Raw genomic sequence first — 16,113 nt, 5'->3', positions numbered from 1 at the left:
TGTTTTAGGGTGGGATATAATTATTACCATTAATGTCACATTTGTTCCTTTACCTCCTTAGCATATAAATCAAATTTGCTACTTCATGAAGCATGAAATTACCTTTTCAATACTAATTCAATAATACTGTTGAATAAACTATAAGCAATTATCACCCGCATCAGGAAGTAGTCTTCACACCTTTGTCACCTTCTCATCACTAATAGCCCATTTTGCTCACACCACAGAAGGGAAGTACATTGATGTGAGGAGTATTTCCCAATCCGGGTAAGTAAAAATATTCCAAAAGTTATTGGTTGGAATCCTAATCCCCCCAGATATTTCCTGTATCCTTGGACCTATCAGATGGTTATGATGATGTCATCTTTACTACATTAAAAAAAACGCTTATTAAGTCATCTGTAGGTAGTAGACACTGTAAAGGAATGTAAAACAGATTTGTGGTGCTGTAAATAGAAGTTATAATGATAGTAACTTGATAGTAATCATGGCAATACTAATAGCAAGAAAAGAACAGCTACCCTTTAATGAATGCTGATTGTTTTCCAGGCATTTTGCTGATTTATTAGTGTTATGTAATCCTCACAGCCATCTGATGAGGTAGGTACCGATGACAAAATTGAGGCTGATAGAGGTTCAAAAATTTCCCCAAGGTCATAGAGTTATTCAGTGGCAGACTTGAGATTTAAAACAAGGTCTCCCTGACTATATAGTCCATTTTCTTTCCACTCTTCCACACTAGAAGAAAAAGTCACACAGAACACCCAGTTCATGACTATGTATTTTGAAATAGATGTGAAAATCAAGAGCTGAAAATTGGGAACCCAGGTTCCTGATTACAAATATTTACTTTGGCTCTGCTTGCCTGGAACCAAGGGAAAGTGGGAGCGGAAAGTACCCCTACTAGACCCAACTTAAGAATTTAGATAACGCTCATCTATTCAATACATTTTCTTGTTAGTTGCTAGTCACTAAGTGGTGTGTTGGGTAAAATTACTCACACCAGTATATGGTTCTTGCCCCAAGAGAACTTCTAGGACAGTGGGGAAGACAGGTGTCATGCAAATAATCACATAAATAAAGGTAAAATTACAACTGTCATCATTGCTCCAAAAGAACGGTAAAAGATTCGATGGGAGATTCTAATGAGCCATGGTAAGAAATTTTGTCTTTATCCTAAACACTGTGGGAAACTGGAAATATTTTAAACAGGGTTAGTGTTTAAAATTGAATTCTAATTTCAAAGCCTCTAGAGAGAGAATGGAGGGTGAATTGAAAGCTAAGGCAGGAGTGGGTAATACTAATTACACGATTATTAAATTGTCTTGGAAGGAGACTATGGTCTAGATTAGGATGGAGCTGGGAGTATATAGAGAAAAAGATGGATTCTAGAAATATGTAGAAGGTAATATTGACAATCACATGAGGCAAATCATTCTGGTGAAATCAAGCGCAGACTATGTTCTTACTTAAGAGTGATTTTATTTCTTCTGACCATGATGGAGTCTGTACCCATTTATTTCAATCTTAATTAATTTGAACCTGCTTAATAATATAAGAACAGTCTGGGCCGAATGGGATGCAGTGTGACTTTTTAAGTAATTTTTTTCTAAGTGATTTTAGTTAATATCAAGCAGCAAAAACAATTTTCAAATTGGTTTACTTTATGGTTGAGAGAGGTATGGGCGCTATACAGAGAAAAACCCAACTCATTGTTTCTGCCCCTCATCCAGAACAGAGGGAGAGAAGGGAGGGGGAGAGAGACAGAGAGAGAGAGAGAGAGAGAGAGAGAGAGACAGAGAGAGAGAGAGAGAGAGAGATTGGCTGTTCATGGTTTTTCCTCAATGTTTCTGGCATATGGGGTGGTGCACATACTCTTTTCTTCCTCAGCCAATCCGGAACAAAGCTCCTCATATCAGATGTCTCCCCCAAAAAGGTGATATATTACCTATTACCACACCATGTATATGCTACACCTGGCTAAACCATGCATTGAAGAACAACAGAATTATTATTTATACCACATTACCAAGACAAAATTACCTCTCACCTATATGTGTCATATAAAGGTATCACTGCCAAGGAAAACAGTTTGTTTTGTCAGTTCCTCTCTCTCTCCTCCCCTCTCTCCCTTAAGTCACAAATGAACAATATCCAGTGAAGAGTGGACCTTTTGGCTAGTAGATCCTTGTCTGGGGCCAAAACAAAAGCCAGATTAAAAACAGACTTTCAGCGTAAAATTCTCACACTTTTCATAAACTTGGTCTTAGACTTCTTTCCACAACCCGAGCTACTCTTTATCTCTCCAAAATTACTCATGCTTTTATTGTTAGCCTTATCTCACCCTTAAGATTGCACACTGGGTACCACTTTCAAGGCTGCAATCTCAGTTGCTCTCCTTGATCATAACTGATGTTCTGTCTCATAAATGTTACCTCAGGTCGCTTAGAGAAGGAGGCGGAAGAGGGGGAGGAGAGGGAGGAGGAGGAATGAGAGTGACGACGTTGACGACAGGGGTATGTCTCTGGACCAGGCATTACACAACCCTGTCAGGAAAGTGCTGCTATCGTAGACATCAACAAATGAAGCTTAGCAAGGCTGAGTCACGTACTCAAAGACATACAGCTAAAAGGCAGCAGAACTGGGATCCCATGTGAATCCAGAGCCCATGTGCTGAACCACTGGTACACTGCCTCTAGGAATACCCTTTCTGTTTTAGTCTGGCCTCTAAAACCTGCTCTTGGGAGCCCACTACCCCTGCAGGACCCAAGTCAGAAGGAACCATCTTCACGCAGTTCTGTAGTATGTACATACAATGAGGGCTCAGCCCAGAGTCAGCTTTTGTTTAGTGTCGCTTAGAAATGATGACAACAAGAAGGCAAAGGTCTATTAAAAGGATAAATGCTCTAAGCTACAAACTGTAGCAGACATTTACACCTATGAGCACCAAGAACGTGGGACACTGTCACAGGCTTTCTGAGATCCCAGCTCTGATACCCATGCACGTGACTTGTGCGTTCAGTACAAAAAGACTAAAGAGGAAAAGAAATTATTAGTATCGTGTTATTACTATTTTTAAAAAATGCCATGTTCCTTGCTTCTGGGGAGGTTTTAAATAATCATAACTCCTCAGCATTTTCGAGAAGTTTATTAAGGAAGGAATTAGTGGCATAGAACTTGTTCTTAATATGCCAAAATTCAGAAACACTCTACATGTCCAACATAAGAGAACATTAAGTAAACTATGGCAATATTAAAATGATGGGGATAATGATGTCATTACTGATAACAGCAGCAGCTAACACCATTAAGTCCTTATTACGAATCATTAGAAATAGATACACTGTCTCATTTTATCTCCACAACAACTTATGAAGCTGAGTTATATAGTTAGTAGAAGATGATGTTCTTGGGAGTTTATAATAGAGAAATAAAAAATAAGATATAAAATTGTATCTTTTGCAAAAGAAAAACTACTTATCAAAAAATACTGGGAAGAAATCCAGTGTCATATAAACAGTGGTTGATTCTCCAAGGTGGGACGATGTGAATATTTTTCTTCCTTACTCCTTCTTTATTCCTTATCAGCTTTCACAATGGGAAAACATACACCCTTTATTTGAAATAAACAAGCAATGTGGAATTTCTCTTCTGGAGATGAATAACTGGGCAATAGTTGTTCTCAAAAGGTCTTTTGGGGCCTCCAGGACACCTAGGTTAGATTTTGTTCTTCATGAGGTAAAAAAAGCATTTCCGACTGTTCTTTCTTGGACGCACCACTTCAGCATTCACCAAAAGAGAAACACAGTTATAGACTTGTCGGCAATGCAGAGGTGCCTCTTATGAATCATAAAGTCCGGAAAGAAGTCACCTCAGGTGCCTATGATGGTTTATACTTTTCTCAGTAACTTCATTTTCATCTTTTTACATGTGTTCCTCACAAGAGCTGAAGAGACGAGGACACCAGGCATTATCAATGTCCAGGATACAGAAAATGAAGGATGATGAGAACAGCTAACTGCCAAAGCCAAGCAATGAGCTAGGAGAAATCCAAGAATGGGACCTGATCTCAACTCTCCATTCGGTGCTCTCTTCAATAACAACATCTGTCTAGGCAGAGTCCTGATTACTCTTGGCAGGGAAGGCAAGGTTATTCAGGCTATTAGCTATCCAAAACATTGACAGATAAAGGCTCTGTGTAATGCCTGTTGTAAATTCAATATACAAAGGTCAGACAATGAAGTCCGCAAACTCATCCTAGAAAAAGTGCTACCTACTTCATTGCTGAATATCACTATGGTCACCTTCGAAGTCCTCCCCTTGGGAAGCTATGCACTGATGCCAGTGCCTAGTCCACACTTCAAAGCAATTTTGGAACTCTTTTTCTGGAATGGCCATCAGAGCTGTCATCATATTATCCTTGATGTCCTGAATGTCATCAAAATGTCTTCCTTTCAATATTTCCTTTATCTTCGGGTAAAGAAAGAAGTCATTGGGGGCCAGATCAGGTGAGTAGGGAGGGTGTTCCAATACAGTTATTTGTTTACTGGCTAAAAACTCCCTCACAGACAGTGCCGTGTGAGCTGGTGCATTGTCGTGGTGCAAGAGCCATGAATTGTTGAAAAGTTAAGGTCGTCTAATTTTTTCAAACAGCCTTTTCAGCACTTCGAAACAGTAAACTTGGTGAACTGTTTGTCCAGTTGGTACAAATTCACAATGAATAATCCCTCTGATATAAAAAAAGTTTAGCAACATCGGTGCAACAAGTTCGCGAACTTAATTGCCAGACCTCGTGCATTACAACTCCCAGCAAAATCAAGGAATACCAATTACATCACGCCCTTTTACATACATATTACATACATGATGTAATACCAATTACATCACGCCTCAGCCATTCTTGCAACACTCGCTTATTGCATGCCAAACACTATGGAAGTTCTGGGAGTTCCGTGACGGCTGCGTCAGTGAGCCCATAGTGGGGAAGCAGACAATGAAATCTAGTCGTATGTTACACCGGGATGGGTAATGTGAGAGAGACGTGATGAGGAGTCACTGGCTCTCAGAAGAGGGGTGTGCTGCTCCTCATTCATTCACTCTCTCATTCAACAAATAATCATTGAGTGCATTCTTGTTGCCATGCCTTGTGTTAGGTTTTGGAGATCCACAGGCAAGAACATGCGATCTTTATTCCCAAGGATTATTATCTAATGGAGAAGACAGAACTACTCACACAAATATACAGACCCATATTAAATCAGAAATGGATAAAGGTGGCAAAGGATAGTTCACCGGTGCTGTAAAAGCCTACGACCTATACTTTTGATTCAAGGGAGAGTTTCTTTGTCACCCTCTCTTAGAAAGTGAGAAATTCTGCATTTTCTCAAAGGCTTGGACATTCATAGGATAATTTTCAGGTGCTGGTTGAAAGCAGCCCACTAAATTATGTTCATATCTTTATTATAACAATTTGATAGACTCACTGTTTCTTATCACATGGCTGCTTAATTCTCCCCCTCCACACCCCTGTGAATAGTAAATGCTTATCCTGTCGTCCTCAGTTCATGAATGGAGACCAGTGTTGGGCTGCTTCTCTCTCCCCAACGAGCCAGCCAGGAACACACTCCTGAAGATAAAATGGCAATCATATCCACATTATTCATAGGAAAGCATTCGCTCCTAACCTGAAGTACCCTCCACTGAGGGTAACAGATGGCATCGCGATGCCTATGTTAGAAGAAATGAAAACCTGATTATACTCTTTCTAATGTTTCCTCTCCTACATGAAACATGCTATAGCCACCTCGTAGAATATGAAGATATGTCAAAGCTTAATTAGCCTACACATATACCCGATCTACATTATGTTGGATACTATGTTTTCAAGAGCAAGAGAAACGAGCTCAAAATATTCTGGCAGGAAGGTAACTCTGAGAACACAAAGGAGAGACAATAACGCAATAAGCTATGTTATATGGCCAAAGCCTTAATTCTTTCCTGGATAAGCAAAAGCAGGAGAAAATTTCTTGGTTCCCTGAATGCAGCCGAGTTGGCATATCTTCTACACAAAAAATGGGAAACCCATGTCCTGACATGTATATGTACAGTTAGAGGGGGATCAGGGATTAGCATCTTTGAAAGAAGTACAGCTCCTGTATATACGAAATGCATCACAGGGTAACCAATTACCCTGGGCTGGCCGAAGTTTCTGGGATGCAGGAATATCAGTGCTCAAACTGGACAAGTGCCAGTCAAACTAAGATGTATTCATCGCCTTCAATGCATGTAAACTATGGTTATAAAAAATACTTTTGTTACAAACTTAGAAGGTTATGTTGATCAAACCAGTGGTTGCCTTGGCTTTCTCCTGTGACCGATGTGGAGGAATAAGGCTGCTTGTTCATAGGAATATCAGAGAAGTTTTTCCTAAATTGGCTCATGGGTCCAAATTCCTCACTCCTCTCTCATCACCTCTCTTCTCCGCTGGCCCAGCGCCTTGTACCTTAGCTGCCTCTCTCAGTGCTTCAGGGCTGAACTGTCACTTGTTCGCTGCAGCAAGAGAAGAGTCTCTCAGGCCCATCTACCCTTTGCTCCTGAAGCAAGCCCAGAGCTCCTTTTGTATGTTCCAGGGGACAGAAAGAAAATGAGATAAACTTCCAAAGTGATAAAAGGCCTCAAAAATCTGACAACAAAAGCATACTTTTGGAATTCTAATACAGACATGGAGAAAGTTCGATCTCAGTTTCCTTATTAACTCATTACATAAACAAAAGATTCATTCTCTCCTCCAATCTATCCCCAATTTTGCTTCTATGATTGGCAGGCTTGATAGACAGGCTTCTATCCTCAGCTCCCCCACTTCTCAAGGCCATAGGAGGCAGTGAATGCAATATAAACCACATGGAGTTTGGGGTTCTCTGTCTATTCACAATTGGTTTCATATCCTGGCTCTGCCGCTTCTTAGTTGAATATTCTTGGATGAATCATTTAATCCGTCTAAATCTCAGTTTACTCATTATATTGTTGCAGAGATTTAAAAAAACATTGAAACGTTATATTTACATGTTCTCAGCCTTCTAAAGAGGCTGCTTTGTTGGCTCTGATATTCAGTGTGATAGATAATTATGAGAAAAAGAATCTCAACAATCACAAAACAATGCAGGGAATTTCTCTATGTTTACTTCATTAAGGCAAGTAAGTGGTGGAAGATTTGTCCACCATTGAAAATCAGGAAGGTTATCCATCACTGTCCCAGAAACTGCAGTTGAATCTCCCCTGAGGTGCAGAGACAGCTGTAGAAATGGAAGATGGGTCTTAGACGTGCAGTTAAAAGGGGGCGAATAGTTCACACCAAGTTTCAGGTGGAAATAATCCCTCCCGACCTCACTGGCTTGTGAGAATTAATTGAGGATGGATCTAAAAGCATGGGGCACAGAGTAAACTCTCAATGAGTATTGGTTAAGTTGGGCAGACTTCCGATTCCTTTGGGTAAAGGGACTCAAATGGTCCCATGGCTAGTAAGTAGCATTTCTATCATTCCCTTGCTTCCCTTCTAACCTGCTTAGAATCTCGGCTCGATCACCACAATCAGTCCAGTCCCAACAACTTGACTTCATTGCTCCTTTCTCCTTTCATCAAACTCACCTGCCACAACCTGTAGTTCGTTAGAACTAGCCGTTTGCCTACCTTGTTCCTGTCTCCAACTACAGAATGAATTTGGATAAAAACATACAACTAGTGTATATTTTCATTTGTAACCATAACTCTCAATTATGTCCTCTGTACTCCCTAGCTATCCGACTGCACCGATCTCATTAAGTCATGATCCCACTTTCAGAAATACCTATTCTGTACCTTCTCCTCAACCTCCTCAAATTTCCTGTTCCCATTCTTCACTCCCAGTTGATGACCTTGATCATTTGACGGAGAACAGAAAGCAATCAGACACGGAGCTACTTCATCTTCCCATAACCAAACCTACTTCACCAGCTCCATCCATACGCAGACAGTTCTCATCCCTCCAAGTAATAAGGTGAATTGTCCCTTTACCTCCCTAGGACCAGCACCTCTTTTGTCGCCCTGATTCCTACCTTCTCTTGCCTAAAGGAGGACTTGACACCTACAGGTAGCTTGTATTTCCTTAGCCTTACCAGTGAATTGGATTAGTCTCCTCAGCATAACACATATATCCTAATATTTCCCATCTGGAAAAAAACCCACACACTTTATTTTTATACCCAATCCTCTCTGACCACCATGTATGTGTATACGACAGGAGGTATATACTGGGGGTGCCAAAAACATGTATACACATGACTTGCATTCATCTTTTGTTATCGGTATATAATGAGTACTACAATTTTCACAGTTTTTTCCTTTCTTAAAATTAGTATACATTTTTTTGGATACACACACATACACACACACACAATTTGTTTAATATTGGTTGCTGACCAGAGCCCCATCTAAGGCTGCAGGACTTATACCCCCAACTGCTATGAGTGCTGCAATTGGGAGACCTCAGCTGTCAGTTCTCTTAGCTGGTAAGAGCCTCCTGACCAACATCACGCTCCCTTCCCAGAGAGCCCGAAGTCAGTGACTGGCCTATGACCCAGTCTAAAGGCGAGGGCCCCCTCACCCCAATGGGGGACCCTTCTGAAGGGCCATCTCAACTTAAGAGCTCACCATGGGGTCACCTGCAGCCATTGTTGAAACTGCATCACAGCCTACCTTCTCCCTCTGCTCAGTCTTCCTTTCCCCATAGGAGTTAAGCTGGAGAACCCTCTCTAATAAACTTCTTGCACACAAATGTCTCTCAGTGTCTTTTCCTGGGGAACCTGACCTGTAATACCGCCATTAAAATGTAAGCTTTCCCAGTGCTGGGACCTTATCTGTCTGGTTTTCAGCTATATCTGTCCAGAGCCTAGAACAGTGCCTGACACATAGTAGGCGTTCAATAAATAGTTGGTAAATAAATGAATAAAGTGGCAGAGCTGGTATCAGACCCAGTTATGCAAGATTTCAAAGCCAGTGCTTTCCGCCCCACGAACACTATCATCAAGGTCTTTTCAACTTATAATTTTGAGATCCAGTTCAATTTGAAATTCTGCCTCAGCAGCCGCACGCACCTGGTACCAGATGAAACTTACAGTTAGCTAAGGCACAGAGATTAATTGAAAGAACTCATTCTCACAAATGGTGAACCTGGGAGAGCTCATGCATGGCAGTGTAATTACTTTGGGGGCATCAACACCTCAGAAAGCCCCTGGAGAGTCCAGAATCAGGCTCAGCCTGAGAGGTTTCCATCTTAACTTTGAATTTCCTTGGACCTCTGTCACTTGAAGTCAAACCATATCATTTTAACACATTTTGAGTGTGTGAATAATTTCTCCCTTTCTTCCGCCCTGGTATGTAAACCGATATTAAAGACTAGAATATTTATCATGTTGACAGCGCCTGCCTGCAAGATTAGATTTTGTTAGGAAGCAGAGTTTTCCTCTGAGAGCAGTCAACTCCGTATCTTCCTATTCTCGACTTCCACTTTTGCCGCTCTTGGTATTAGCTAGCTCTGTAGCAAAATAAAACAAGAGGCAGCCCATAGAAATAGTTGAGTATACTGGCCACCTTCATTCCAGATTATCGGGAAAATGCAAATTCAGTTACTCAGTAAAATGCCAATTCAATTAAGGAATGATGGTGTATCTCCCCAATGATTCCTGTTGCATCGACTGGATTAAAACTCACAGCATCACAACTCCTATTCCAGTGATATGTCTACTACCCTACTTTTTACCAAATCATTAGAAGGGCTATGTGCTGTGACATCTGTCCAAATGCAGAGAGAATCAAACTCTGATGATACTAATCTAGTATCAATGTGAGAACATTAGCGAAACAGGTTACTCGCAAAGAACAAAATATCCTTGGCTTTCATAACTAATTTCCTGACTTGACTTCATCTGGTGGTTTGCAAAAGCCTGAGATACAGCTGCCATTAGATTTCAGGTAAGGCCGTAACTCAAGTGAACGCATGCTCAGACACACACCATGTTTCAGAGCAGCCATGCTGGCTTCTCTACAATCTGTGTAACTGTGCAGCCATTGCCTAGTCACAGATGACACAGAAGGTGGGAGGTATATGGAGATAGCTCTTTCCTGGCCTCTGTTAAAGGTGAAAACTCATTTTCCCAGTTCAAGCAACACCAAGTAAGACTAGATGCCATCTCTGTTTCTGCAAAATTACAGTGAATGAGCCCCGGCTTCTCTGGAACTGGAGGTAAGGCCTGCACAATGAGTCACGATTTATCCACAGACCCAACACAGAGCTTCCTATCATGATTTCTGGAAATGAAAGCCCCACAAGGCAGGTGAAATCCTAAGGTAAACTCTAGCAGTTCTAAAGAGGGAAACATGGTGTCCTCTACTCTTTCTACTGAATTACTTTGAGACACGGGGAGACACTGCAGCAACAGGGAAAATATTAGAAACGAAAAGCAACAGTGTTGACATGAGAATGAACCTGTAAGTTTCCAATACATCCATTCAAAGTACAAAGGACCCATTTCTGGGACTCATCGACAGATGTTCTTTTGATAGCTTTTTCATTAATTCTCAGCTTTTTATAACTTGGTTTCCCAGAAAAAGCAGCCTCTTCTCTTAGGAGACTATTCAGTACCTCTTAGATTTGCAGAATTCCCTCTCATGTGCTGTGCTCATCTCATAGATGTTAATTAACCACAGGAGGTAACACGAGTGTGGAAAAAAATCCCTCTGCTCAGCAGCCTACAGGCCAACTCATAGCCCCTCCGCTATTTTCACTGCACTGGGTCTTTTAAACTGCGACACATTCTTCCACTCTGCATGCAACTGGAGATATTTCCCACTTCAATTTTTGAAATTGTAGACATGTAATAAAATGTCACCCAGCACTGTTTTGCTTAATCCATCTGCTCCTGCTTATATCTGTTGTTCTTTCTTTTCAAATCCTGGTGACTGAAGCCATTTAAACCAGATCGGCTGCTCAGAAGCAGGGTGAAAGGAATTACCAGCAGAAGGGGAAGCTCATGTCCTTTTATGGGTTCACGCTGGAGGGTCGGGAGAGGGGGGGCTTAGAAAGGACGATGGTATCCGAGGGAAGTCTTAGAGACAATGCATTAAATCCCCTATTATCCTGCCATTAAGCTCTTTTAGAAATCTAAATCTTCAAAAGTTCAGCTTAATTTTGATGATAAACAAAATATCTTTCTACCAATGGTAATTAATAAAACGAGAAAGCAGAGAAACAGACCAGCTGATTTCCCTCTTCTTAATTAGGTACCCCTGACAGTGTATCGCTTGATTTGTTTTGTTCTTGGTTCTATCTTGCCTCACTCTACAACAGACTTAGCATGCCTAACAGTAAAAACCACTGTATATAACATTATGTATAACAAAAAAAAAATAATCAAAGCAGGTTAAAGACAAATTAAAATAGAATAGCAGGATCCAGGGGGTAATTCAGCAGGTTATAAAATCCCACTATTTTTTATTACAGGTGAAAATTTGACCCTGAAGTTCTTAACACTGAAAGGGAAATGGGCAACACAGTGACACAGTTCTTGTGGAGGGAAAAAGCACATCAACTGTGCAGAGGAAGCAAGGCTTTTCCTAGCACTTAGCGTTAAAGAAATTTCTTACCTAGGGCTTCCTTCAGGAAGCCAATGACACAATGTCCTTTACCAAATGCCAGCAGTCATTTAAAGGGTAGATACCGCTGCCAACACTGCTCATAAATTTGAGTTTTGTAAAGCAAAACTAATCTTCAAAGTGTTTGTAATCGGGAAGAGGGAACACATTTTGGCTGGTAAGTTATCACCTTTCAATTGATCACGTTGTTAACTTTGGATTGTTTTATGTGACATTTTCTCAAAGACCAAGGTGAGTAGTAGAGACAACATGGTGGAAGACACAGGTGGCCATGCAAGTTGGCCAATCGAATATGGGTGGAAATGACAGTGGGCCAATTTTGTACCTAAGGCGTATATGGCACTGTGTGCTTCTCCTTGCCTGTCTGGGAGCTTCTGAGCTCTGTCAAAAGGACATGCATTTGGTAGTTGCTGCCACCTTCAGCTTGGGCCACAGAATACATCTGACCTTGACATGAGGCTTGAATGATACCTGCTCCCGCAGACCCATGAGCAAGAAATATAATGCTTATGTTTTATACCACTGAGATTTTGTACTTATCTGTCAAATAGCATTGTGGCAATAGCTTTCTTATACCTTGCCTTGGCTACTTCACAAAGTTGTCAAGATTAAATGTGAGAATGATCAGGGATATTATCTGCATGTCCAAATTTAATGGGTGAATAATAATTGCTTCCTTCTTTGGTGTTTATGCCAACATATTCCAGTATTCGGTCAACCTGCCTGCTGCTTGTTGGCAAATGAACTGATCCTGGGACAGGCTGAGGCCCGGGAATGTATGTCAAAACTTGGGAGCAAGTGAATAGCCAAGAATGTGGTTCATTCTGCCTAACATCACCCATTAGTTGACATTTTGTGGAGACCTTTGTGTATTGCAAGAGGCACTGTGTATATTTGGCCCATCATGCATGGATGGGGGGTTAAGTTGAGACTGCTGGCTGGCATGATGTAAAAGGACAATTCAGAAGAGGCTCAAAGGACTGGGACAAAAGAGTCATGAGATACCAACAGGAGTCTGGGAACTCAAGTCAAAGTCTGCTGGTCCACTGTTAAGTACTAGGCTTTTGATATGATTGGCATTACTTTGTTCAATCAGTAAAATTCTGAATTATCTACTTCTCCTTTGCTGGAGATAACCACGGGAGACATAATGATAACATCCACATGTCTGAATATTCTTATTTACCCGACTTTGGTCAACCTAGCCCAAATTAAACACAATAAACATTTATCAAGCACCTACCAACAATTTCAGTACTACTTATTAGGCACCTAATATGAGACAAATGATATGTGGCCTCAGGGATATACAAGCTGACCACCAGACATCGTTAAATATATGCCAGCTTATAAAATACATGAGGACTGTACTTCATGAAGACTCAGAAGTACAGATAGCACTGACAGGGATGACATGCTACCCCCAAATACGTCACTTTGGCTTAAGAATTATTTTGAGCTGAACGCATTTGAGTTCCTGAAATCTCTTATCTGCCTAAAAGCAGAGCTTCTCCAAAGAACTCAATTGTCAGGTACCCTCTCCCCTGGAGCAATCTTCTCCTCTGGGAGGTCAATGCTACTCCCCGACAGATGTTGTCACAAACAATATCTCCCAGCTATTCTCCTAAGGGCCCCTTTATCGTTCCAAAAAGTCATTTGCTTTTCCATGAGTGCTCTTTCCCCCCTCGCTTTCCCTTACTACGTCAGTTATACAGACCCCAAATTCTAACCACCCCTTTCAGTGCTAACAGGCGCAATGTACATGTTAATACAATGCTGTTTGTGTTTTTCCTTGTTGATCGGCCTTTTGCCCAGCTGGAGAACCGAGAAGGTTAGAAGGAAAAAGATGTATTTTTTCCCCTCCCTTCCATCACAAAGCTTATAATCTACCATGTATTTCCCCGTGATATATATAGCACCTCTGACCTCTAATGCTGACTAAGAAGTACAGTACTACTGATGGCATAGATAATACTGACGTTAAATCATGAGCTTATTGTCACATGGGTAGCCTCTGCTGACTTAATCTCCAGGGTCAGCTGTTTCAGTGTTAAGTTAAAATTAAATTGTGGGAAACACTGCGTGCTAGGGACAGTGATGGGAGCAGTCCAGTAAACTGATCCTTACCGTGAGTCTTTAATGTGAACTCCACTTTACAGATCAGGAAACAGACCCAAGAAGATAAAGGAACTTGTTTAAGGACTGTCAGAGTCCAAGTACGTTCCTTTTTCTCTATGCATCTTGCTGCCTTCATAGTTTATTTACTGTGCTCCATAAGGTGCAGTCACTATAAAGCAAATGGCAATTGGGGAAAAAGAAAAAAAAAACAACGAAAACACTTGCCTGCCATTCCTCTTCTTCATAGCTAGAGAAAGAGTTTAGCAACATCAGTGTCAATGACCATAAAGTGAAAACGTCTTAAGCCTTCAATTTGCTTTTCAAATACCAGTATTTCAGAGGCAGATTACCTGACTCCAATAATATGCCTCAAACCTCGCACTGAGTGTGCAATGAGAGGGAATATTTTCATCCATTATAAGAGACTGTCAGAGAAAAACATTTTCCTGATATCATACCCAAGAGAATAGCGTGTGGAGTAACATTATCATATTTTACTGAACTTTTCATATATTTCATGCAGTAAAATGTATATTTTATCTTCTGAAAAGCCTTGGTAACAAAAGGATAAAATATCCATCTAAAACTCAAAGTACAGTCGAATAAGGCCGCATTCACATTAATAACATTAAAGGAAACTCACAGGGCTAGGTAGCTCACCTGTCCATATAGGAATAAACATTCCTCAATTGCAGGAGGAAAAGCTCAACCCTGGGGGTGCCCACTCTTTGCAGCAGGGGATAGGAAGAAACTTAGGGGCAGAGTGGAGGGCATCCATTTGGACCGGCTTCCTCCCAAAGGGCAAGATGGGGGGTGAGGGGGAGGAATTTCTTGTGCCCAATGAGTTAAGCACATGCTTACTTTAATTTGCATATTCCTCTAGAATCAGGAGGGTATTGATTCTAGTCTCTAAGAGCCATTTATATGAAGGTTTCAGGGCACTCTCAGGAAAGGGCAAAGGGGACTTTGGAACTGACAGTGGGAATCTCAAGGAAAGCAGGGAGAAGAAATGTACCAATTTTTGGTAGTTGGGGGACTGGAGGCTGGGTGAATTACTCCGAGGTAGTAAAGAGTCTAAAGACATATGTCTTGGTGGGTTGAGGCATCCTTTTGTTGGTTACTGAGAGTAGTGCTTCTGATTCCCATCGGGCCATAGTCATTCAAATGGCTTCCAGACAAGTCCCCAGGGGGCTTGTTGCAAACTTTTTGTCAGAGGCTCCTAGGAAATTGGAAAAGCCAGGCTATCTTCTGGGAAACTCAAATGAAAGCTGAAGTCCCTTCAAGGTCATACCATTCAGACTTGGGGAAAAGGCTTTCACTTGCTTTGGAGAAGTCCCAGGGTCAGGATGGGAGCAATAAAGCCCTGCGTCAGCAGTGAGAGCAAGAGCAGTGTGAAGCCCCCTGGTGGACAAGCAGGAGCCACCCCAGCTCCACACGCCCGCAGCCTCCCAGGAAGCACGTGTTACTTACGTCCATGTAGAAGGGAGAGGCCTGGGATACTGGGGTAAACGCTCAGCGATGGTCTGGGGTGGGGATGCTGAGCTAAATACCATTATAATTGCAATCCTATGATTTGATTGTCCTATTCCTAATGTGACTTGAGAACTGGAAGTCACCTTTGAATTCTTGTCTGTCTTAATACTGGACGTGGAGAAGAGCAAACTTCAAATTTCCATCCATTATCATCCACCGAGTACTAAGGGCAGACTGAGAAATGAATGGTAGGGATGTGTCAGCTTCGCCCCTGTTAAATTATGCACATGATATGAAATGACTTACAGGATGGCTGCTAGGAGAAACTGGGCCGGGCCATTTACACTGGCTGGCTAGTCCTTTGGGGCTCCTGACTTTAAAGGTTTTTCTCGATTTGCTCTGAGGCCTAGAACTTGGAGATGTGCCTATCAGCATTTCCATAGTGTAATTCATGTTCTTTGGGGGAGTAACCCAAAGGCAGAAACATCAAGGTGTGTTTTCATCACAAAGAGAGAACAGAAGAGAGAGAAGACAGAGGTGATGGAGAAAGCATTCCCAGCCTCTCTACAGAGAGAGAGCACACACATTTGTGTTCTAGAAATTAAAACTGTATGTCTTTCCCCTGATTTTGTAGCTGCCAGACCTGGTGCAGTGATGGCAATAACTATCTTGGGCATTTTATGCGGTACTTTTTGATGGAGGATGTCGGAGAATTAACTGCCCATTCAGAAATGACATTCAGTATGTATTTTGCCACTTTGCCAGGGAAGTAAGTGGCAGCCAGATAACAAAGCAGACCTACGACACCACCTCTGAGGATAAAATGGGTGATGCTAG

At 41.5% G+C, this 16,113-nt stretch overlaps 1 protein-coding gene across 1 annotated transcript in view; it reads right to left on the bottom strand.

Moving 5' to 3' along the window:
• CA10 (carbonic anhydrase 10) overlaps window positions 1–16,113 on the bottom strand; it is a 444,734-nt gene that overhangs the window by 239,349 nt on the left and 189,272 nt on the right. The gene's annotated exons all lie outside the window — the stretch shown is intronic.

This window comes from Rhinolophus hipposideros (genome assembly GCF_964194185.1).
Source record: "Rhinolophus hipposideros genome assembly, chromosome: 20".
Lineage (NCBI taxonomy): Eukaryota > Metazoa > Chordata > Mammalia > Chiroptera > Rhinolophidae > Rhinolophus > Rhinolophus hipposideros.
The sequence above is the reverse complement of the archived record's forward strand: the minus strand, read 5'-3'. Positions and strand labels throughout refer to the sequence as shown.